We start from the raw sequence: 26,201 nt of genomic DNA on the forward strand, positions 1-26,201 counted from the left end.
GGGTTCATGCCAGCGAGGAACTGCACTGATCACCCATTCCTGGCCACCAAACTAACCTTCAGACAGTGACAACTTCTGGTCACAGATTCACTACTGAGGTTAATGCGTTTTCTCAGAAATGTCCCATGAAATGTTTGTCATACAGAAATTTCATTTTTCACAAAATAGCCATGCAATGGTCTTATTTGAAATTTACAGAGTTCTTGAGCTGAGAAATTTTTAAAGTTTTAATTTCAAAATGTCACATTTTCAGTTGAAAACAGGTTTTTGGAGTGGGGTTTTTTTTAGTTGAAAAAGACATATTTTCCATTCAGAAGCTATCTTTTTCAAATGAAAAATTGGGCCATAATTAAAAATTCAAAATGAAACAGGATATTCTTGACACTCAAAGTTGTCCCATTTTGTTTCACACATATCTACTCACTATTGAGCTACCCTGATAGGAGCCTCAGGTGTTTTTAAAGGTTTCATTTACATATATTTTAAATGATTATTTACAGGCTCTCTGGTCCTTGTGGTGGACTGATGCCTTCTGCTATTGTTAAGAAACATATTAAAATAACTTTTGAAAAATAACTGCTTAGAGCCCTGCCCTGCCGTAGCTACCTTAGTTTTATTCCTGCATGTAGCGTGTATTAGGTCCAGATTGTCAGAAGTGCTGAGCCCCACAACCGCTACTGAAGTCAGTGGGAGCTGCAGGTTCTCTTTGCCTCTGAAAAAGCAGGCCCTTAAAGGCCAGTTCAAGTGGGCACTAAATCAATACTACACCAGCTTGGTATTCAGGACAGACTACAAACCCTTTGTTGTTTGTGAATATAATGTGGAATCTGGCACACAGGCTGCCAGAACAAATTCAAATACCCAACGAAAGCAATGTCAGTCAGCTCAGGTGTTGTAAATTAAAACCAACAAAGGAAAGATATGGATCTGGTCTGTTTCAGACGCATTGCAATCCGCTCTTCCCTTGATAGGCCTGCAGGTGCAACCCCATGAGCGTAGGCAGCAGTAAGAGAAGAATAGAATTCATTGTTTGACAAGGTATCACCAAGTCTTTTCCATTTTATTTGTAGAAAACTATATTCTATATGCAGTTAGGATCAGATCTGAAGCCCACTGAATTAAATGAATGTCTTTCCAATGACTTCAGTGGCTCTGGATCAGGCCTCTTATCCTATGTAGACTTTTGGACCTTGAGCTCTATATGCAAAAACAACAGAAATGAGCTGTGATACAAAATAGCTGACAAATTTACTTAATTTTTCAGGCTTGGATATTTCAGCTGCTTCAAATTGTATCTGGCTGAAATGTGGCATAGAAGTTGCCAAATAGATCCATGTTGCCCTCCCCCAAATAATGGGCTACATTGTCATCTCTAGCATCACAGACTGCAAGGGGAGACTTTTTGTGAGAACTGTCCAGGGGGATATCCTTGCAGATGCAATTATCCCCCCTTTCATCCCAGCAGGAGTTTACCTCTCTCCACCTATGCAGAAATGCCACTCTAAAACCTGGAGGAACCCCCGGGGCTGTATCCTGGCGCTGGCTGTGACCTGCCATCACCACCTCCCTGTCTGCGATGCCATGCTTCCAGGGTTCCCCTTTCCTCCCTGGCCCATCCCATTTTCACCCCTTTTCCCTAAGTGGATGCTAGTCCATGCAAAGGGGGTTTTACAGGCCCAAGGGTAGGAAGCAACAGAACCTTGCTTCCACGTGGAGAGTGACAGCTTCACCCCTCTGGAAGGACCTGCCATAGTGCGATGTGGCTCTGCGCTTTAGTGCTAGGGATCCTTTTTTTAAAAAAAATCTTCAAAGCAGCCAAAATATGTGTTTCGTGAGTCTAGATTCCGTTTTTTCCAGTCAGATCTAGCAGACCAACAGATAGATATGCAGCAGGCTACATCTAATTTAAAAAAGAATAAAGCATTTTAGACTAGCAACAAATAATATTTTTTTATTTCACAGTATCTTTTTATGCCCTGTATATTACTGAACACTGCAGTATTTCTATTGCTGAAATCCTCCACTGAAGTGAATGGAATGCTTACCCCATTGATCTCAACAGAATTTTACATAGTTGGAATTATATAAGATAATATTGGCTAAATACAAATGAAATGGTAGCTGGTGTATCTTATGTGATTAGAGAATTGTTCTGTGAGCAGATTAAGCAGTGGTTTCATTGACTGTTGCTTAATTTTCACTGTTGAATTCTGTAAAATCCTGTTGAATTAAATTGGATGCCTGCATCAGTACTTCCAATGGCATTTCTTGTAAGAATATGGAATCAGATGTGCAAACCAAAATAAGCCAAACAAACAAAACAACTTGGTTAATTGGAAGTTGCTGTATTAACTATTCTAACTCATACAAAAACTAAGACTAAAATATTAAGGATTTTTTTACATAACTATAATGTTACCCTTGTAGTGTACACATTCACTTACTAATAAGATAATCAAGTAAAATTTTACCTGAAATATTCTGCATTCATAGCAACCTTCACTCTGACCCACAAGATATACATTTATAAACTCTTTCAACTCATACTTCATTATTGGCTTTGGAATCTATGAACCTGGATATACATTTCTTCTGCTAAAAGGAATATCATTAGTTATGTATATGTTGAAAGAATGTATAAATTTCACTTTAAATTAAAAACTCAGCATAGCCTTAACTATACAATCACACCACCATAATTAATACTGTATATAAAGATACTGTATTTTGGAAATAATAGGATTGCTACTCTGTTTTTTAGCATGACCTTTCATTTATGTTACCATTGATAAAAGCAAAGGGTTATGCTTGTGTAAAGGTAGTGTAATTTACTACCCATCTAAAATCTGAGTTTGGTTGTTATGGTTGCAGGCTAGAAAGGACTGGGAATGCTATGGGAGGAACACACCAGTCCTAGCAGGACAGATTCCTTTCTGTTGCAATGATCCTTCTATTGCAGGCTGGCAACTCTGGAGGGAACTGCATCAAGTCAGAGGATCCCAGGACAGTTATCACTTGCCGGACCTTAAAAGTAAGAGGAATAAATGAAAATTAGTGAAAATCCTTGCGGACACTAGGAGGAGATAAACTTTCCATGGGAGTTGTCCTTCTAAGTCCCTTGGGCACAAACCTCAACAGTTTGTCTGGCCTAGTGGATTGGGTGTACTGTAAACCAGAAACTCTGGAATACAACGTTGCTGTGTATCATAGAGTGCCATGAGCTACTAAATTTACAGTACAACAGTGGACCTAGTAAGGGTGGATTAAGATTAGTTGTTAAAGGTCATGCTGATGGAAACTTTTTTTTATTTCTTGTGTCTGAAGATTTAAACAAATCTTTAACAGTGACTTGCGAAGGAGGAGGGGATTAGAGGGGTGGGTTGCTTTTCTTTGCTTCTTCAATAGATAAAGAAAGATTTGCAGTTTTTAAAGTTTTTTTGTTTGTTTGTTTTGCCTGCTTGTTTTTTACCGTAGAAATACCATGAATGTTAATCCTGCCTTCCCAATTTGCAGGAAGTGTTTTGAAGGACCCACAGATGTGAACAGGGATCTTTTCAGGCCTTAAATGAAGAGTGTGTTGAATCTTTAACAAACAGATCTTTGCTTCCAACCGTTTACTGCAAGTTTAAACAGTGGGGATAAAAGTCAATCTACATCAGGGCCTGATTACGCAGCACTGCAGTCCGGGGGAAATTTGACATTGACTTAAACGGGAGCATAAGTGGCCTCTTAATCAGGTTTTACTTGCTTAGTATATATGACATCACAACCCTGTTACATATGGCATCATAAGTCTATTAGCGTTCAAGTCATCCATAAGAGTATTCTTGGATAATGTAGAAAACATACTGCAAAAACAGTTCAGAACAAAACAAAAAAATCCACCACCACCTTTCAGGCCTTTTTTAAAGATTAGAAAGCTGGGAAGGAAATGAACGCACCTACCCCGTTGCTTCCTTTTGCAGCTCATCTTTAACTTTATTTTAACTTATGTGACAAAGCTCTGTTCTTGCCTCCATGAGTCCCGCGTTTCCTGGAGGATTTCGCTCGCCTTAGAGGCTCACTGTGACCCTCCACGTAACCCTTCTTTCTCTAGAGACAAGGGTCACAGTCTACTGAGCCACTTTCATCATAAGCCAGCAAGGGAGGTGAGGAGAAGTTATCCTTCCTTGCACAGTCTCTGTTGTCTCCCAGTCTCAGTATTAATCAGGGGGCAAAGGTGGGGGGGAGCCCGGGCCCACCCTCTACTCCGGGCGCCAGCCCAGAGTCCCTAATAGTATCAGCTATGGTAGCTGACCTTTTAGAAACATGACATGTACAATTCCCTGGGCTACTTCCCCCACAGCAGCCCTCACTTCCTCAAGCTCCACTTCACCCTTATCTCAGGGCCTCCTGCCTTGAGCCTGATATGGCATGTGCTACTCAGTCTCTCCAACAGCGCAACTTCCTCCCACAGCTCCTGACATGCATACCCACATGACTGACTGGGAGGCTTTTAACTAGTTTCAGCCAGCCCCTGATTGGCTTCAGGTGTCCCAATCAACCTAGCATTCTCCCTGCCTTCTGGAAAGTTCTTAATTGGCCCCAGGTGTCTTAATTGACCTGGAGCAGCTTCCATTTCACTTAACCTGGTACCAGGGATTTGTTTAGCCGGGAGCTAATATATCTATCTCCCACTACTTTTCTATAGCCGTCTGGCCTTGCCCCGTCACACTTAGTACCAGTGTAATAAGTGTTACTTCATACAAGAAAAAAAGAAAACAGAAAGTGAGGTGTTGACACTGAAGTTAACATTCTGTTAAGAAAAGTTCAACAGAGTTCAGCTTTTGGAGTGTGTCCAGCTGTCTCTTCTGCAATGTATATTCAAGAGGTTTTGACCCCACCGTATTTTGGAAGCAATGAGCAAAAATTAACACTGCAGGAAGTCTGACAAACTGTTGTAACAAGTTCTCAATTCCCCCCTCAAAAGCAGTAGTATCTAATAAATCTCAAAAGGAAGAAAATATGAATCAGCTTGCAACAGACTTCTATAAATATCAATAGAACAGATTGTTTAAGTAAACAGTTTTTAAAACCATGCAGTTGGTCTTTAAATACATTATATGCTCCCCACAATGACAACATTAAACAACCATGTAGAAAGATATTTCTACGTCATGTGAAATGGAAAGTTCTTCCATTTTATTGGCTATTCATTTTAAATCTATAACTCTGACTCCTGCAGGTGTTACAAATGGACTAATATTTGTGTCTTTCTTTTGGCAGCATGTGGTTGTAAACAAAAGTTTAGAGCAACATGTGCTGTAGGTTAAGAAAATGCACACTGAGCCCCTTTCCAGCTGATTTATTCCCCTGGATGGGTGTAGAAAATGATCTCTTTTTATTTCGGGACATCTTAAGTTTAATAGAACACTGAATCCAGCCACCGTCCCACTAAATTATCAGGCAAAGGCTGAACCCTATTTTTCTTTTGAAGAAGAACAAGGACAATGAGATAATTTGTGGATCTGGGTTTCTAATATTAAATAATTCTTCCCATTTAAAACAGTTTTTTTAGGAAATATTTTATAGTTAGAGAAATAGTTTTTGACATTTTGGGGGGGAAAAGAACAATGGACCGTTTACAGGTCTACACAGTAGATTAATGAATCTAATTGAGTCTGTAGGGAAATGCTTCAGTTTAACTACTGGAACTAATTTATACATTCACTACATCGTAATAAGTCAATTTAAGTTTCTGGAAATAAAACTGGATATCCTGGGTATAGATTTGAACTATAAATTTCTGCAAGAAAGGAGTCTGTGTGTTCATTATACATTGTAAAATTACCATATGGACCTGTCAACACTTCTTAGCACAGCTTTGTAATAATGTCATTTAGTTTAACATTGTAATGTGCCAACTGAATTAATGTGTATGACACAATGAATGCCTCCCAACCGCTGGTTCTGGGGAGGTTTGCAACTTTTAAGAGATTCTTCTTATGCAAAAGTTTCTTGCACAGCTAATATCAGCCTTTGTTATCAACATTAATGAGTTCCAAAGAATAGTTCAACTTCCAGCAACTACATCTGAAGTTTCTGAAATGAAGACATGACAATTACAAATAAAATCCCAATTCCTACTATTTTTGCCTCGGCTCCTCTTTTCAAATCTCATCGGAAAACCTATATTCTCGACCTTGAATTTACTTCATAAATTCTCTTTCATTCTATTATTTATCTCTCTGAAAAGCATTCTGAGATACAGCTGATATGAGCGAAACTTTACAAAATAATGTTGTGTTGTTCTGAATTATTTTATGCTTGCTACTTTTCTGATTCCTGTTTTTTTATAATTTTGTCATGATATTTTTTTCATTCAAGAACTCAGTAGTAAGTGGAATAAGAAACATTTATGGTACATTTTGCTCTCACTCAGTCTTATCATTTGTATTCTCAGTTTGAGCTTGCAGCCTTGGTTTCTTTTGTGTAGAAAATTAAAAAATAGAAAAGTGGCAGAAAATCGTTCTCTTGTTTGAATGGTGCCAGCTTTGGCAGAGTTCCCACTGAACTTTCAGGAAATCTGGATCTTACAGGAGCTAATGCATGTCTTAAAAAAGCATAGAACTTACAGAAAAAATAAACCAAATTGTAAGTAGTTCCCTTCCCCTAAAAATGAAGGAAAACTTTCACAAATATTGGGCCTCCTGCTGTACAAGTGCAATCTAAACTCTCACTGACTTAAGTAGGAAGCTCTTAGTGTATGTCTTCACTGCAGAGTAAATTAGGATGTGAACACCCAACATGGCTTAGCTCAGATGTGATCAGCCACACACAACAAAGCTACACTTGACTGCCTGAACTGGTGCTGTACTCACTTGTGTCAGGTGCAAGCACTTCTGGGAGCATATCCCATGGTTCTCAGCACTTCAGTAAGCTAAGCCACTTTATCCCGTATCCTCTGGGGAATTGCAGGAAGTCACTGGAGAACTATCACCAGTCCAGTGATTTAGCCTGCATCCTCACTACAAAGTGGGTGGGATACCAGCCTGAGTGTAAGCAGCACTTGGGCTTTAGCCTAAACTCAGGATGGGCCAGCTAACTTGGGTGCAAAGCACTACCTTACTTGGGTGAGTTTTTTGTGTGTGGATTGGGTGGGGGGAGGTTAGCGGCAAGTAACATTGCAGTGAAGAAGATAAGTCCATAGTGTGTAAGTCAAAGCAGCAACCCATCTTCCCCAACATTGTATTATTTTCTAAAAATAATAAATAGGATTAACGGTGTAGACATCATACAATTATGAAACACTTTCATACCTTTGTAATTTTCATTAAGTTAGAACAGAAATGAACTATACAAGCCAATTTTAATAACAAGGAATAGATTTATTTTTGCTATAGTGTGCTCCAAAGTGCAATGCATTAATTTCTTTTGCCTCACTTTGAGGATCATGTGCCAGGATTGCTGCTGTTCCAGGCTGGGGTTTCCCCTCACTCAAACAGAGCAGATGCCAGTCAGTCCTTAGCGCCAGTCAAACATGATCCAATTAACTCTGTCTTTGAGATGTTGTCTACACCAGTGTTTTCTTAAAGCGTTTCCATGAGTTCAGCTCAACAACTGGTAGCAATACTGTTACTGTAGATAAGACTCCAGAGGTTGACAGTGTACTAACCATTGTGTTGTGCCGTCTATATGTGCCATGAATGGGATTAGATGACTTGGTGTTTAAAACACCAATGTCCAGTCTCAGGCCAGGTCTACACTATAAAGTTAGTTTGACCAAGCTACATCTCTCGGGGGTGTGAAAAATCCACACCCTGAGTGACATAGTTAAACCAACCTAACCCCCAGTGTAGACAGTGCTAGATCAATGGAAGAATTCTTCTGTTGACCAAGCTCCCATCTCTCTGGGAGGTGGATTAACCATGGGAGAACCGTTCCCACAGCAGTAGCGAGTGGCAAGTAGCGCGTAGCTCCCATTGCAGTGCTGTAGCTATGCCACGGTAGAGGTTTAGGTATAGGCGTAGTCTTAGGGTACGTCTAACACCACTGGGAAGCACTACTTAAGCTAGTGTGCTACACAGTGCTGTGTGCCGCTGCGGCTCAGCTTGCCACCCAAGTACAATCCTGTCCCACCCCTGGGCACATATGTGGGTGGCTGAGACTGCAATGCCATTGGGCTATCTGTGAAAAGGTAGTTAGAATGTTCAGACTTGGTGCCATTCTTTGTAACCACATTACTCCACTACAGTAAATCAGCTGATCTGAAATGTACTACAAATGCTAGATTAAGGGCCCAATTCTGCTGTCCAAGATACATGGAGCTCTTATTTATTTCAATGACAGAAATACATGCAGCACAAAAAAATGTTGGCAGTGGGATTTTCCAAAGCACTCAGTGTTGGCCTATCTCCGCTCCTACTGAAGTCAATAGAAGCAGACTGAGGCCAGCACTGAGTGCTTTTGAAAAATGTCACTCTGAAATTACTGAAATCTAGGCCAGAGTTCAGTGGTTCCTTACTATGCTAGCAGTTCAGTGGTTTCAGTGGGACGACTTATGTTGTAGGGTTCTATTCAGTATGAATAAAGATGGTGCAATCCAACCCTCTTTTTGAGTCTGATCCAAAGGCCACTGAAGTCAAAGGAAAATTGACTTCAATGGGCTTTGGATCCTGGTCCCTTTGAAGGATTCTTCCTGAAAGCACTGTAGTAAGAGATCTAACATTTCCTTTCTGTATTTGCCCTCACCATCGATGTTGGGATTCATGCTGTAATTCACATTGTGGTCAGTGATCTTGCAATGGGATCTGCTGCAGTATATCTTGTGAAAATAATTCAATGTGTTTTATACTGACACAAAATTAAAATAATAAGAAATCAATGCACAAAAGCCAGGAAATTCATAGTTAAGGAGCAAACTTGGAATGGCGCATTTCAGGGAATCTAAATTGCTTCTAACCATTGAGCAGTCCATATATTCCCATGGGATCTGTGATGAACAGTAAAAAAGACTGGAGCAACATATGAAAAAAGTATTATACAGGACTTCCCACAATAAAAATTGTGCCTACCTGGTGGTGATACCATACTTAGTTCAACTTCTTAAGAGGCTAATTCTGTTCCCATTGCAATCAATGGCAAAACTCCCACTGACATCGCAGGGAACAGGGCTGAACCCTAAATAAGTACCAGGTAGCATCAGCAACTCTTCCACATAATTGCCAAAATGGGATGATATAGTCTGAAAAGGAGAGGCATCAAATTAAAAGACATTTAAGTAACCTAGAATAACTGAAGAATGACACAATTTGCTACAACAAAAGTGTCAAAAGAGAAGCGATGCACTGTCCATGCACTTAGAGTTCCATCGGACATGGTGCTGAGCAATGCCAAGAGATGAGCACTTTCAATTCTCAGTGAAGTCAATGGGAGCTGAGATTACGTAATGGCTCCAGAAGTGGCTTTATTCCTTACAGGAGCAAGCCCACAGCAAACAATCCCCATTTCCAGTATATGCGGGCAGCCACATACACAGAGTCATGATGATAGTGCCTTTACAAATTCCAGTAGTGTGGTGTCTGTATCTTAATGCAAATGACTGAATAAAGGAGCTGTCTGAATGCTCTCAGCATAGCAGCGGAACGGATAACTCTCTTTCAGATTTCTCTTATTTACACAAAATACTAGTGTTATGATAATGTCTGCTGTATTCTCAGGGAGCAGGGATTTCTTTGAAAAGTGCTTAGATGGCATCTCTGGGCGTCTGGCTGTGGGTATATGGCACAGGGTATACAGGTATCTGTCATGCAGGATTTAAGATTTTTTTGCCCTAATTTTTTAGGGTTACTCAACCTTTTCTGACCACACCTACTGTTCTGTAGGACAAGTGGTTTTCACACAGATGCTGGGTTACAACTTACTCTACCTTCGATGGTTTTCCATGGATTTTTGTGTATTTTGACTTCTTTACACCAATTTTTCCACTATGGGATCATACAGCCCTAAGAAAGTAATGTCAAGCAGTGCCTCTGGATGCCTATGAAAACTATGACTCTACATATTAAGAGAGTGAGCAAATGCAAAATTCTATTTAGACAAAGCAAACCTACTATGAACTGAAAGAGTGCGCACACACACTCCCTAAAATTTCCTATCTCATCAGGGTCTTGAATCTTGCATCTAGTCCATGTGCAGAATTCCCACTGAGGGAATTATAATGGAAATGCACATAGACTCCTAATTATAGCAACTGCCCTGAAGGCTGCACTTAGGAGTACAGAAGGAAGGAAGATTTTTTCAGTAAATCTTATCGTCGTTGGGACAAATGCTGCAGTGTTTACTCCTTACTGCCATTGAAGGTAATGGGACCTTTGTTGGAGTATGAACTAAACAAATCATGCAGAATTTTTCCCTTTGTCCTTTATTTGTCTACTTTTTTTAAATGCAATCCTCCTTACTTTCTGAAGTGACACTAGAGATTTCATAAAATATTATACCATTTTGTTGGATGATGGTAGGGAGGTGGGTTGCTACTTAAAGGTGAAAAAAATAAACTTACTAATCTCCATGTAATTGGGCTATGGGCATCAAAGTGTGAAAGCTTTTCACTCTCTTCATTTATGATAGGCATTCTTTACAGGTTGCATGACAAAATAAGTACCCACTGCTAGTACAATAACTAAGATCAGTTACCTGCAGAAAGAAGCAAGTCTGTGTGGGCTGACTGCTAATGTTTACAAGCTGATGAGATGCTGCCATGATTTCCCTCAGGATACAGTCTTAAGTAAAGGACTAGCCGAATAACTAAAAATCCTACCTCAGTGAATTAGCTGAATAGGCTAATCCTCACAAATAGATAGGATTTAAGATATGACTCTACGATTTTTTATCCAATTGCGTAAATCTATGTAGGTCCGGATATGCTGTAGAATTACAGATATAGAAATATGTAAGAAGGGAATAAAAACATAATACAATATATATCCTGAAGATAGCAGGTCTCTTTTGCACGTTTCAATATTTGACATATATTTCTTTTGTTTAAAATGAATATCTTGAAACATAAGATTTCTTGGTAATTAAATATTGGAACTAAGGCTTTGAATAACTAATTACATATTAAAATACAGTAGTTATTTAAATTTCTGCACTCTGATTTCTATTTAAAACTATAATGGTTAATGTCACTACTTATGCAGTCCTGCTAGCTGTAGCCTATAAAAGGATTATTATAAGTTTAGAGCATTAACTATAAATTCATCTCCCTACCTAATAAGCAACATGTTAATGTCTAAAAGTCCAAAACACTTTTTAGAAGAGTTGAATGTTTTATTCCAGTCAAACAAATCTGGTGATGATGAAACAAACAATGATGGTGGGTATGTCAATAGTATAAGTGCCTTGTGCTCAAGAATACTAGAAAGAGTGATAAAGCGTAGAGCCTCAATTAGATCTTTGTTTTATTCCCCAAATGACTTGTATTTTTGCTGATATACAGTCAATGTACTAACGATTGTTTTCGAATGCAAGGAAAATGCCCTTCACGAAAACAATATTAATTACATAGTGCTGTAACTGTATACAGTGCTTTATAACAGGTAGAAAGTGGTTGACAAAAAGCAAGTGCCCTTTATGAAAGATAAACATATTCTAATGAAGATAGCTCCTTTGGATTCATTTGCCAGCTCCTCTCTAGCCTTATCACTTTCTCTGTAACCAAGGAAGTAAATTATTCCAGGTGGAATCCCTGTAACAGAGATGGGGTGTGCCTGATCCTGCTCTCAGTGAAGAAAATGAAAAAAACTCATATTGACTTCAACGGGAGTAGGAATGTGCCCTGTATTTCAAGAAATTATTTTAAAGAACATGGTGTCATCCAGGCAGTCAGTCGTATGGCTCTTTGTCTTTTTTTCCAATATTCATCAAGCACAAAAAAGTGATTCTGAGCAACTTCCACACAGGAATTCACCTCATGTTATTAAATCAGGAACATTGCAAAATACCCTGCAGGATTTGGGGGATTTCAAAACTAGGCCCATAAATACATTCTGAGTTTCACAGATGGGACAACATACCAAGAAGTTGTGGAGAAATCATATTTGAGAATGCATGAGACCTTGAGAAAGACATATAGCAGAGTAAACAATTGGGAGGGCTCATGTATTCCTTGTGTCGAAGGGTAGCTGTACCTCAGATTATTTTCAGTACCATCAGGGAGATAATTATCTCAAGTAATCATGATTTTCAGTCATCCAACCCTTCCTAAGAATTACTTTTACTGTATTTCTCACATGTGCCATTTCATCGGCTGCTACATACACAAGATACATCATTCATGGCGCCAGGAGCAAATAACAATAAGTTTGTCATAATTACATGACAAACTTACTGACATGCTCACCCTAGAAACTTAGGGTCAGATTCACAAAGGGACTTAAGAACCTAAGTACAACATTTAGGTGCCACAGACCTTCTCAGAACCACTGCTCAGCTGCTGCCCAACCCTATAGTTGCCTATGTTTCTGCCAACAGGAATGAGCAAAGCTACATATGTCCTGATGCTGATCTTTAGCTAACAAGCCACTCAGAACCCTCTCTCATGCTCAGCCCTGGCAGGAGTCTCAAACAAGGCATTCCCCTGCCTATCTCCCTTATGGGAGCAATTGGCTATAATGGGGGGGGGGCAGGTTGTCCCTGTTTTTCCATGAGAATGGGTGACCTCCAGGAGAGGGTTCACGGCTGAGAATCCCCAGTGGAGGGAGGCGCCGATCTCTGGCCTGTCAATCAGGTACCTGAGGCCCAGATCTGTGGGAGTGAAGTGTCTAAGCACCTTTGTGAGTCTGGGCCTTAAGCCCCCACTTTCCTCTGCATTTTACTCCTGACCAGCTTAGGCAGCTCTCTGATGAGCACACTGGCATCAGAGAATTCTGTTTTTAGGTACCTAACTCTCCCCACATGTTTTATGGGAATCCTGAATTGAGAATTCCCCTGGGGGGGTAGAACACTTAGGAGTTAGACATTGCAATGCCAAAGTCCCTGTGTGAATCTTGCCCTTGCTTGCTACATTCATGGTATCGTGGGCAAAATTCTGCTTTCAGTTACACCGGTGCAACTCTCCCTGGATTCAGTTTGGCCCAGTATTTTTCACTTGCAGTCAATATAAATGAACTGGTTGACAGACACTTACATGTATCCTACACTCCTTGTTTCCCTTTAATAAATCCATAATTGTACATGCTCATGCATATTTGCTATGCTTTTATGGTTTTATATCTCCTGTACAAACCTTACCTGGTTGAGAGAGGTCACTGTTCAGTGAGGATTGCCTGAGAGCTTAAAAATAAAGAGCTAGAATTGTTCTTTTAAATGTATTTAATTAACCATTTAAGCCTTGCTCCTAAAACAACCTCCACACCCACTTGGAGCATCTTGCAGGATCAGGGCCTTAAATGAAACAACAGCAGCCTACCTCTGGCAATCAGGAAAACCTTGGCTTCAATAAGAAATATAAGAAAACTGTCTGTAAATTGTCAAACTATAAGGCCATTCCTCGCCAAAGTTCCATGAAACAATTGATTAGAAACAGTTATTGTGAGTTGCACACAGCACTGTGAATATAACTGCATTCTAAAATGGGAAAAACTAATATTTACTGATAAATATTTCAATGAATTTCTAATGACACTGTTGTAGATCAATTTTCACATCAGGTAATACAGGAAATTACATCTACAAAAAGGCAATATATTGTCCCAGGTCTGGGAAAGTGTCTGCAATTTTATCAAATTCTTTTTTCTTTTAAAGAATGAAAGTCAGGGTTTCCCAGCCAGCAGCACCCTGCTTTTTTATCTTATTTTCTCCACCGTCTTTGGGTATAACATGAATGCAGTACAAAATCTTGGAAATTCATAAAATACCATCTTTAGGGGGATTTTTTGAGACTCATAGGCTGGGATAACTTCAGGCGCTTTAGGATAGGGTTGTGCCTAGAACTGGGAGAACTCTGAGGGTAGCATGACCCTGGAGCCAGAAGCCTGCATAAAAACCATGCTACAGTGGAAGCTCTGCCATCCTTTGACAGGATGTTGCACGCACTTCCCTCTCCACACAGCCAGCTACAATGACCAGTGCTGGGGGAAGGGCCACAACTAGAGGCTAATACTGAATAGGATACCAGCACAGTGTGGTGCAATGTCTCCACTCACTCCCTACCACACCATCATGTGCTCCCTGACCACACCATGGCTATCACTATACAGGGTGCCAATGGGAGAGGCATATTGCACCTGCTCCCTCCACTGTGCACCCATGCCAGGCCAGCCACAATGTGGTCCTTAGCTTCCAAGTTCCTGACTATGGATAAGATCTTGCACCACTGCAGAAAATGAGAGTTTGCTGTTGGCTTCACTGAGAACATGATCAAACCTTATCACCTTTGCACTGGGATAATTTTTTTCTCTTTAATCCATGGGTGAATTATTATGCGAAGGGTTGGAGGTGGGATGGAGGTTGTTTTGATTGGTAGGTTGTTTTATTTTGCATAAAAGAGCACCTCTATGACTGGCACAGCTCCTGAAGCTGCTCTCAGCTGCCTGCAGAGCTCTGAGTGAAATCACTGCACATTGAGCAGCCACCAGACTGCGACCAGTGTTAGCACAAAATATACTTGCAGGGGAAAAAATATGACCAGTCTGTAATGTTAATTTTTGTCAATGATTTTTTAAAAAGAAATCCTTCAATCAATGTTACTTTGTTTCTCATCTACCATTGTCAGTAATACCAAGATTCATAGAAGTATATGTTTATAAAATAATTATGGGAGAGGAATGTGTTTGATTTGAAATGTTTGTCCACACCAGTGAGTCTTTCTGGCGTAATATGGGCTGGAATTAAATACATTGCTAAATCCTATTTTGCTCTTCAGAAGAGCACATATTTTACGGTATTTCAGTATAAATACAATAGCGCCCTCTGGAGGGCTTGACCACTTCGCATGACTTCCACAAATCAGTGTCTGCTTCTGTTAACCCAATATACTTCCGTGGAACCAGATGTATTTTGAGCTTTGCTAAGTGAAATTTGGTTTCACTTAAATGTATAAATACAATTTATTTTGTCATCCTAGCTTTATATTTTCAGTGTTCAAATGTAATAAGTAAATTCTTTTAATAAAACACCAGTTCTTGTCAATTGCTGCTTAACTTGACTGTGTTAATAGCAATGGAAAATATTTTCTAAAGTAGAAATAACAACTAACATTTGTTAGCAACCTTTGTGCCAAGCATAGACGCTCTAAAAAAAATGCACACAGAGAACACACAGCACACACATGCACATTGGGAAAGAAGAAGAAAGGTTTCTCATGCAAATGGTTCAGTCTGTCATATATAAATAAGATTACAGGGTTGGTTTGCTTTTTTTAAGAATTTTAGCAAAAGTCATTGGCAAATTAAAAAAGACAAAAATCATGGAACTAGAGGAAAAGACCCAAATAGATATAGACCTATATATATAAATAGTATCTAAAATTACAAATGTACAGGGACAAATTCTTTATACTTTCCACCAAAATTGCATAAGCAAATCAGACACTTACACACACAGGCACTTAATTGCACATTGACCCACTTTGCAGATGCAAATATGGGATTTTTGTGCTGATACTAGGTTTTGAAAATTTTGCCCCGCATATGTCCCCTCCCCCGCATATTTTAGTCCCTATGACAAGAAGAGAACATGTGCTGTGTGTGTTAACAGTGCAGTGTTCTGAACACAGGAGTTGCCAGACTGCCATCGACCTTTGAAAAACCATTCCAGCTTTCCACTTTTTTTTTAAACCCAGGGAGCGGGGGAGTGCTCTCATGTTCTCACTAAGAGTCCTTTGTGTGGCTACAGGGTGTTTTGCTGTGCTCCAGCTCTTCGTTTTCCTCCTGTGGTATTGCAGAATTTCAGCTTTTACTTTGCAGCTTTCTGGGCTCTTGTTGGAGTTGGTTTAGTTGTTTACCAGCATATCCGCCCACCACGCATTTGCAGGCACCAACCCAAAAATGTGAGGCTGTGGATTTTGTGTGTGTGTGTGTGTGTGTGTGTAAAATTATGAAAATCATGGAAGCCATCACCCTCATGACAGCTGTGGAAAAGTTCAGACTTAACCATAAACCATGCAGGAAATGTTTGGCTTCTAAAAAGATCTGTTCCATAACATGTGCCTCTTGTTATGGGGTAAATTTTCAAAAAAGAAAGGCTCATCAACGGGAGAGAAGGGTCTGCCATACTTCCCTGCAGACACTTCGCACCTTGCAGGACAAGACCCTCAGCCTATCATAATGCCACGAGGAGGAGGTAAGGGGATTGTGGAATTTATTCCCGTGTTTTCCCACTTAACGCCACTCTCTTATAACTATAAACATGGAAAGAGGAGGCAGTGGCACCATGTTACGAGATACCAATGTTAAGTGCATGTCATTGGAAATGTTTACAGCTTGTTCCTGAAAAAATAAACTAGATCAAATTTTGCCCTGATTTACAACCCATGCAACTTCTGGAGTTTTGGAGAAGGTGTAAACATGGCAGAATATACTGTACTGATAGCTTAGCTCAGTTCTGGACTTGTGAGGAAAACTGCTCTTGTAATTAAAGCACTGGACTGTGACTCAGGAGTTTTAGCATTATTTCCTGACTCAACCACAGAGTTCCTATGTGACCTGGGGCAAGGCGTTTAATCATGATGCGTCTCAGCTCCTCATCTGTAAAGTGGGTATAATCTTCCTTTCTTCCTACCTTTTGTCTATCTTGGCTATTTAGATTGGAATCAGGGCTGACATGGTCTCTGGCTATATAGTTCTAGTTTTCCTCCTCCTTCTTCACATCAAATACAAAGTTACCCACTTTAAGGACCTTTGCAACTTAGTCCCTCACAGTGTATCTGCTCTTGTATGTTATCACAATGCTCCACATCCTCCACTCCACCAGCAACTGCCGACCAATTTGTCAGCATCTCCCTTCATGCTTTCTTCCATGTTGGCCCTTATGTATGGAACATCCTCTCCCACAATCCATAAAGTCATTACCCTGTCCTCCTTCAAATCCCTCCTCAGGATCCACTTCTACGGTGATGCCTATGGGAAACTGCCAAATGATAACTCCTAGGAAGGTGGCCAGTGGGTACTTTTTCTATTTATCCAATTAGTTTATATATAACTTAGAACTGTGTTTAAGTAACCAAATCAGAGCCATCTAGCTGTGTACATATCCATTGTATGTCAATGCTGCTTCTTATTACTGTTCCTCTTGATAGGATTATTTATTATTTGTATTTTGGTAGTACTCAGGGATCCCAATGTGCTAGGCACTGTACAAATATGTAGCAAGCAGACACACCCTGCTCCAACAAACTTACAATCTACATATATATTTTCTTCTTCCCCTGTTTCTTCTGAAAGTTTGTTGCATCCATATGTTGCACTTTGTCTAAACTAGACACTTGAAGCAGGGACCCTATCTTTTATTCTGTGTTTGTGACACCCTTTGGAAAATGGGGCCATGATCCTGATGAGGGCCTTTAAATACTACTGCAGTACCAATAATAAAATAATAAGAATGTTATACTTGTAATGCAAAAACAATAGAAATGACTCATTCTTTGTCTGCCACATCCCTGGAAAAAACAGGCCAGGGATTTTAAAGGCTTTTGTTTATTCAGAATTAAAGGGTATAAATGGTAACTAAAAAGGAATCAGTGAAACAATAATCTGGAAGATAACAGCAGACGTTAGAACAAAGTTTTCTCAAAGGAGAAAGATGAGGAACGTAGTGACGGCCCAGTGGAACTGATATACTCGATTTGTCTCCTTCACCAAACTCTGTTCATAAAGAGAGGCACTGGGATACAGTAAGAATCTCTTCCCATCTCTGGCATGGTCCGAGCCATTCTTTGTGACTGCTTTTGCTATTAGGCAGATGTCAAAGAGGGTACAAAAATACTTATCCGGATCCATCCAAACAAGAAAGTAGGCTCAGAGATTCGTTGAATCCAATCTCATTCAGACCCATTTATTCATCCTACAGGGCTTACAGCAAAACCAGGCCCATCTCTTCCCTTTGGCATGTGAAAAGTCCTAGAAGGGGGGGACCTGCCTGGAAAGTGTAGCTTTGGGAAGAGATAAATCTGCTGCATGTTTCCTTCTTGTAAGTAAGTCTGATGGGGCTGTGGAACCAGTATGGAGGCCGAAGGCCCTGTATGCCTCAGGCCATCTGGCCACCTCACAGGGCAGCCAGAATGGCTATTGTCCTTCTCAGACTGACAGTGGCTGGCCCTTCACCTATTGCATGCACTCATCCCTCAGCGATGTGCTGCCAAAATATTAACATTGGGCTGATTCAAAATAGCTTTGATTTCCACACTCTCCTCTGTCTACTCCACACGAATGTCATCAGTTATATATCCTTCCTCTCCCATCAGAAAATCTATTAATTCCATACTCTCCCGCTCTGAAATCCACCAGTCTTTCTCCTGCATTCACCCTCCACTATTTCTCAGCCCACCTTGATTTCCTTTCTCCAGTAGGTAGATCACTCTGGCAGATGTTTCTCACAGCAGCAGCAGTGGTGATAGGCAACTCAGCCTGAAGATTTTGCTTGTGGGGAGGTGGGTAAGGCCGGGATTGGGTTCCCTGCAGTAATGAGCCGGACAGTCAGTGGAGGAGCAGATCCCCTTTGGTCCTTAAAGTGGGCACATCTTTGACCGCTGGTGATTTCTCCTAGCTTGCTTGAGGTGTGGGAGAGTGGGTCTTCTCACGCTACTGAAGGGTGGAAGCTTGGGTTTCCCTGCAGGTGGGGAAACAATGCAGCAGGTGCCTTCCCGATGACTGCTGTTGACTCCAAGATGGGCTGGCAGGTACCAGCAGGGAGAAAGGCAGGCTGTAGTGACACCAGGTTTCTCACCAAGTGGAGCAGTAGCTTAGCCCTCTTTCCTCTCCAATTCTTTGTTTTCTGCTGGAATAGCTGGTAAAGATGGGGCTGGAGGTGTTGCAGAACCTATTTGATGTGTCACCAATGCATACCTGGACACCCTACTGGGGTGCAAGCAGCTATCACTGTCAGATCAATAGCAGACACACTCGGAGAAAGTAGAACAAGAAGAGTTGGTCATAGCACTATGCCAAGGATTGGGCTAAGGACTGAGGGGAGGCCTAGTATGATGATTCTTTGGGATAAATCCCAAATTAACTGTCTCATAACGATAAGCCATGATAATTGTGAGAGGAATTGGTTACATTTGGAGGAGAGGCAGAAAAAATAATTATTTCACAGTTCCTCCAGAAGTGGTAAGGCCTCGTTTGACATTAGAAAATAGGGTTCCATGTCAATCAAAATTTTCCACAGGAAAATAATTTTCCATTGGAAATCAAAACTTTTCATTTTGATTGAAACTTTTGACCCGACCCAAAACAAAACATTGTGTTTCAGACTCTCACTTTGCCTGAGCCACCGAGGTGCTTCATGGGAGTTTTAGTTCTGTGTCCTTCCTGCCCATCTTGCCTCCTGGAGACCCAGTTCCCTGGCTAGACTCCATCTCCCATGATGTATTGTGAGAGCTCTCTCCTCATGGCAGAGCCTGCACTGTGCCACATGGGATTTGTAGTCTGGAAACAGGAATCTGGGTCAGGAAACAGCAGCCTACCTCGGTGGTCCTATGGGCTTCAGCACTGTCTGGAATCTCTTCAATGCTATGTGCTGCAGCTCTACCTGACACACCCCTCCACACTGCATACTTGACCCAGCACCCCCCATGGGAGGCGATCCGTGGAAGACAAGCTGATTCTCTCCGGGGCACCTCCCTGGCTGTGTTGAGGCCCCTATTGCCACAGGGTTGACCACAGCTTCTTAGTACAGGCCACAGCTTCTTAGTCCTTACAATGGACCCCGCCCTTGTGGGCCTGCTTACTTTGTTTTTGGGTGGGGGAAAAGCAAAAATTCAGACTCAAGACAGAACAAGCCCTTCCTTGGATCAACCAAAAGCAAAAGGGTTTGTGGCACCACCTTACTTCAGGGGTGCCTGTATGGCAGCTTTACTGGTGTCCTTACAGCTACGTAGTCAAATCAGTCTCTCCCTATTAGGCTTATCCCTGGGGTTTACTGGACTCCTCGCAGAGCTGGGGGTTAGGGCATGGCGGTTCATCCTGATGTTTCAGGAGTTGCTCTTCATCTCCTTTCAGGGCTTCCCTCTTATGGACTGAAGCTTCCTCCTTTTAAAGCCCTCCTCTCTACTATGCATGATTGCCTGGGTCAGTAGAGCAGGGCTACCCTAGCAGGGGAGGCTCCTTCCCTGCCATTGTAGGGTTTATACACCCTGTCACACAAGCATATGTACAGTGCCTACACTGGAAATCCTCCCACTGGCAGATGTGGGGCTTTATGGCCTATTCTGTTCCCACCTTTTATCTGGATTAAAGGGGCCAGAGCAGAGGTGTAGCTCTTACCCTTAAATTCTATTTTTCACACAGAGATGGAACAACAGCACAGAAAGTTAATTGCTAAACAACATACAGCGATATACATGCATATATTAGGGCACCAAAGTAGCTAGAGCATTACATAATTGCTTTGTGTCTGACCGTTCAGTGCTTATGAGACAATAACAGGTAGGTCACAACCAGTTCCAGTTACATCAAAGGATTATTATTTGGACTGAGGGCAGAAATGGAAAAGGACTGGGGATTACTTGCCTATATTATTCTAGATATAGGATGTGAATGGGGTGAGTATTGAAGTAGATTATAGATTTGTCTTTTCTTGGCATATTTTTTTTCTTACTAGGATGTCCCATATTTTTGAGAACCATCTGCAATAGATATTATTTGGTTTTAAGGCACGTCTTCATGCTTATCTTACTAAGACTTGTGATTCTAAAATGAGCTGAAATTGTGACTGCTCATTGTTACAATCTTCCATTGTAGATGAAGCATCTAGTATTATATTGTTTCTGTGGCACAAAAATATATTGGGAAAAGATTGTGTCATGACTGCTTGTCCCTCTAAGATCCTTTCAGAATGAGATGGATATCTCCTGAGCCTATGCAAGCAAAACAAATTTTAAATAAATAATGAAGTCCAATCTAAAGTGAGCCCGCAGGAATCTTTGTGGTGGGAGATTTCATCTTTATCATCCCATTTTGTCTCTGGGGACATCTATGCAAAATGAGATTAAAAATATAGATTAAGAGAAAACACCACAAATGATGTGTGTACAGAAATACGTTCAGCTACATGAATTGTAAAATTGCTCCCATTTGACATAGGAGCATAGCTGCCATTAACTATTAACTAGACGGGTACTAGTAATAGCCCTTGTCAAATCTTTTAAAGGAAATCAATACACAACATAAATGTAAAATCAAAAGGTTCTTCCCTGGACAGTACCATCTCACTTGTGCTGAACACATAAAAGCCACGTAGCCTGGTACTATTTCTTGTAGCCCCCTTAGTCTTGCTTTGGTTGCACAAATGTGGCAAGATGTGTTCTTCAGACATTAGCAAGAAATTAGCAGGGAAGTCCCTGTGATGATATTCATTCCAGTTGATATGGAGAGTGGGGCCAATATATGGGTGTGTGATGGCTTAGGGGTTGAAGCCTCACCTCTGAAATGCTGCAACTGTTTGGAACTAGAAGCTGAAATCTTGGCAGGGGCAACTCAACAACCTTCATGCTTCTGAGACTGAAACAATGAATTCCATGCAATATACTGGAATTTACTTTGGATGCAGAGGACATGATGTAATCTGATTGCCATAAAAGAGAACTTTCTTCTTATCTTGATCATTAGCAAGATACACTGGAGCTACTTATAGCACTGGATTTTTTGTTATGGTTGGTTATCAAAGAGAAATGACAGAGTGAATCCAGTGTGCCTAAAAATCATCCAAATGCTCAAGAACCTTTATGACAACGAATGAGAAAATCTACCCAGGGTCAGCAGAAGGGTTCCACAGATTTCAAAGACTGAATTATAGTCTCATATTACATACAGAGATTGCTAAATAGCCCACATAATATTGATTCTATTCTGCTAACGCAAATAGTATTTGTGCTTTACTGACAATTCTATTATGCTTAACTTTATTCAGTACTTCATAGTGCACTTGTTATCTTTGTTATCTAATGTAATATAATACTATTGATTCACAGGGTGATTATTCAGGGTGTTTGTACAGTACCTAGCACAATGAGGTCCTGGTTCATGACTGGGGCTCCTAGGCACTAACATGATACAAATATGTAAAGATACAAATATACAGTAATACATTATAATAGATCTATTAGTTTTAAATTAAGTCTAAGGGTTATATTTTTAGCATGCGGATATAAGGCTTTGTGGGGAAAAAGGGATAAGTAACAATGTATCAAGAACAGTTGCCTTATTGGGTGAATTATATTTTGTAACTAGAGACCTCATGCCAAACCCTGCAAAATACTGAACATTCTTAACTTCCATTGTCTTCTTGTGGACTTCAGGCTTGAATTTAGCCCTCACTTCTAATATACACAAACATACCCATTTGCTTTGGCTCATCTATGCCACATACAGGAACAGATATATTCCTTTAAGATACACACTTTTAAAAAAGTGCAGGAACTTATTTAACCAGGAAATTATTTCCCATCCAAAGCTAAGCAGAATGTCTGTGTAAGGGTGGCCATTGCCAAGCACTAAAATATTTCATTGACTCTACATTTGTTATTTCTTCATAAAATGCTGACAGTTTGAGTAGTTGGGTCTATTGGAGTTATTCCTGCAGTTCTCTTGGTAAGACTATGGCTTTGAAATCTGAAGGCTTTCAACTGTTTCACTTGCCTCTCCCCTCCCCTCCATCTCCCTTATTATCAGCTGCCACACAAAGAACGGAAGAAGAGGCTGATAATGTGCTTGATTGTGTTTTCTGTCCTGCCTTTCGCTAGCTTGCACAACGTTCTATTCCCATCTTCCAGCAGTATAATTCAATGTCAAAGAGGCTTATGTAATATTTAGGCTTGTATTACACTAAATTAATCTTAACATGAAAAATCTTTTGATTACATAGTATATTTTGTCATTGATTGATTGACTAATTCATTTATTCATATAGTAATGTTATGTCCAACTTCTATTTATATTCAGTTGTAACAGAAAGTTCCTATTCACAGGAGATTAATTAAAATCATTATTATTGGTACTTTCCAACATATTTTTTATAAGGCTTTCTCGTATAACACATTCTTTTCTCACCATCCTTCTTATACTAAGCTACAGCATTATATTTCCCCATTTCCATCATTCTCCTTATGGCAATCAAAATGCTTGGTTCTGAATGACGGTGTTGACCCCTCCCATAACACAAGAGATATAGAGCCTTCTCCTTGTGTTGATACTGTCAGACCAGGTGCCATGGGAACAGGTGATTCTCACCTGTTTAAAGAGGAAAGGACCTGGAGAAGCTGCTCTCTTATCTTTTTTGATTAGTCATCTGACCTGCATTTCAAGGTGCTGTCTTCGTTGCAGGCTGCAGTTAATACAGACAGGTCAGGAAAGAGCAAATGGAAAGAGGAGACTACCTTCATCGGCATGCCATATGGGAATTATACCAACCTTCTACCAGAGATTACCAGACTTTGCTTTACCTTTCCCATTAGCCATTACACATCTTCACCTCTTTTCCTTTCACTATCTTACATAATGTGGGAGACTGAAACTCGTTTTGACATACTGATTGGGCCGGATCCTGAGCTGGTGTAAACTGGCACATCTTCGTTCACTTCATATATATGTTTATTTGCATTATTCACATACAAATACTGAGCAGCTGCTAAGAGATTCTTCTTGAGTTCTTTTGGGCCAAAAATGTAGGGGAAGGTGGGGGGTGGGAAGGAAGAGAGGAAGCCAAAAAATGTTTTAGAAGACCTAGGCCTCACCCCTGCATCTGGCCAATGTACAGGACTCAATGCACAGTGGATGGGGTGGCAGCACAGGTAGCTGCGCACTGATCAAGGCATATTTAGTTGTCAGTTCCTTTAGACAGTGAATGGAAATGCACCCTTCCCCCACCCCCCTCCAGCCTTAGTCATTATTCTGTGTCCGTCTTTGAGTTGCCTGAGGAGAATGTGAGTGTTTCTCATGCTTCTTAAAAGCTTATTCAAACTACCCCTAAACTCTTCAGTCTGCAAAACTGAGTTGGCAATCTCATGAGAACAGATTTTCTAGTGAGATTCCTGGCATGCCTGCTTCCATGTGGCCTTACCTTGAAATATTTACCTCTTTTTGTCACATATGGTTCTTATCCAAACATTGCAGAACCACAATATAGATTCAATATCAGTTCTAAAAGGGGGTAACTTGAAATCTATGTTCTACACTGGTGGACACATTCCTCATGCCACAGAAAGAAAGAAAGAAAGAAAGAAAGAAAGAAAGAAAGAAAGAAAGAAAGAAAGAAAGAAAGAAAGAAAGAAAGAAAGAAAGAAAGAAAGAAAGAAGGCTGAGGGATATTTTATCTAACCTGGTTTGTCTATTCTTAGAGTAATGTGCAGAGTATCCAGTAGGCATCCTCACTGTGGATGAGAGATCAAAGAGCAGGATTTAGCTTTATTCGGGGGGCGGAGTCAGGGAGGTCACATTACCAACCCTCATATTTAGCCCTCTGTAGGGAGGAAATGCAGCAGCCATGTGAGTCAGTGACATTTTAGAGTAGTGTTTTAGGAAGGGAAGCAATATTTTATTGAAACTACATGGGAATCTTATATAGGGAGAATATAAATAGAATTGGAATTTGGCCAGTTCACTACAGCCCCTGACAGCCCATCAAACAGCTGAAAGAGGTTAGGGCTGGGAACATAAGCTGTATGCTGTAGCTGATGTGAAAAGTGAGACCAGCATGACACCTTGTGGCTCATAATACTGTGTCATATAGAGGTTACCACTCTCAATATTGTAATATTCATTCACTGGTAGCAATATTTTGGAGTTAAGAATATAATAATAAAGGCTTGGTTGCCATGGAATAAAATTGCCTTGACATGTGAGAGATTTTTCTTCATTAAAAACATGGTTAATGATCTGTAATTCTTTCAACTTATTATGGTTTCAGTCATGCCATTGAGACCCAGCATCTCAAGGCCCCTTGGGGCAGTGACTCTCTGCTACCCTGCTACCCTTGATATGTGGGTCAGGGCCACAGCCCTGTCTCTTGCCCCCTCCCTGCCCCTTTTGGGGTGTCTTGTGCCATAGTGCTACAGATAGAGAGTAGTCCCTGCACTCAGGTAGCCCCCACAAGGGTGCAAGGAAGAGTGGTTCCTTGTGCTTTCCCTCCTTATGCACCTATGGAGTGACTGGGCAAAATCTGACTCTAAATGAGCTACTTTCCCTCTATAAATATCAGTTTGAAGGCTAGATTCTCAGCTGGTATAAAAATCGCATTGTTCCACTAAAGTTAATGGAGCTACACTGATTTACACCAACTGAGGATCAGCCCAATAATATAGCCTGTATATAGATAATTGATATTTATACTTAATGACATAATTTAGCTATCTGCAGTGTTGTTGAAGCCGTGTCAGTCCCACGATATCAGAGACAAGGTGGGTGTATGTGACAGGTGTCGGTCCTCCGAGCCCCTAGGGGCGATGGAGAGCTATGGTCTCCGTGGCAGGCCTCAGCCACACCTTCCGGGCGTTGGGGAATTAGCAGGGAAGGTGTGCCGGCCGGAGTCAGCAGCGCGCCCCTCAGGCAGGGGAGCGCCGGCCGGAGTCAGTAGCGTGCCCCTCAGGCAGGGGAGCGCCGGGGTAGGGGAACGCAGGCCCACCCAATCCCACTGCGTTCCAGCCCAGGGCCCTGGCAGTGGCGGGAGGCAAAAGTCCCGCTGATGGGTCAGCGGGGCCATCCGCGCCCGCTGACCAAACACACCCACCCCACGGTGTAGTTCGGCCCCTGGGCTACTTCCTACCCGGTCTCTCAGGCGGGTCGCTCCAGTCCCTCCATCCCCTCCGGGTATTCCGCTGTGGGCAGCTCCGGTCCCTCCATCTCGTCCGGGTATTCCGCTGCAGGCCACTCCCGCTCCCCCTCGGTATCGGACTCACGCTGGCCCGGGCTGCCGTCAGGCCCCTCCAGGTCCTCTGGGTATTCAGCGGCTGGCAGCCCTAGTTGCCACAGGCCTTCCTCCCAGTCAGGCTCCTCCTTGACCAGGGCTTC

The sequence above is a fragment of the Lepidochelys kempii genome, chromosome 11 (genome assembly GCF_965140265.1).
Source record: "Lepidochelys kempii isolate rLepKem1 chromosome 11, rLepKem1.hap2, whole genome shotgun sequence".
NCBI lineage: Eukaryota > Metazoa > Chordata > Testudines > Cheloniidae > Lepidochelys > Lepidochelys kempii.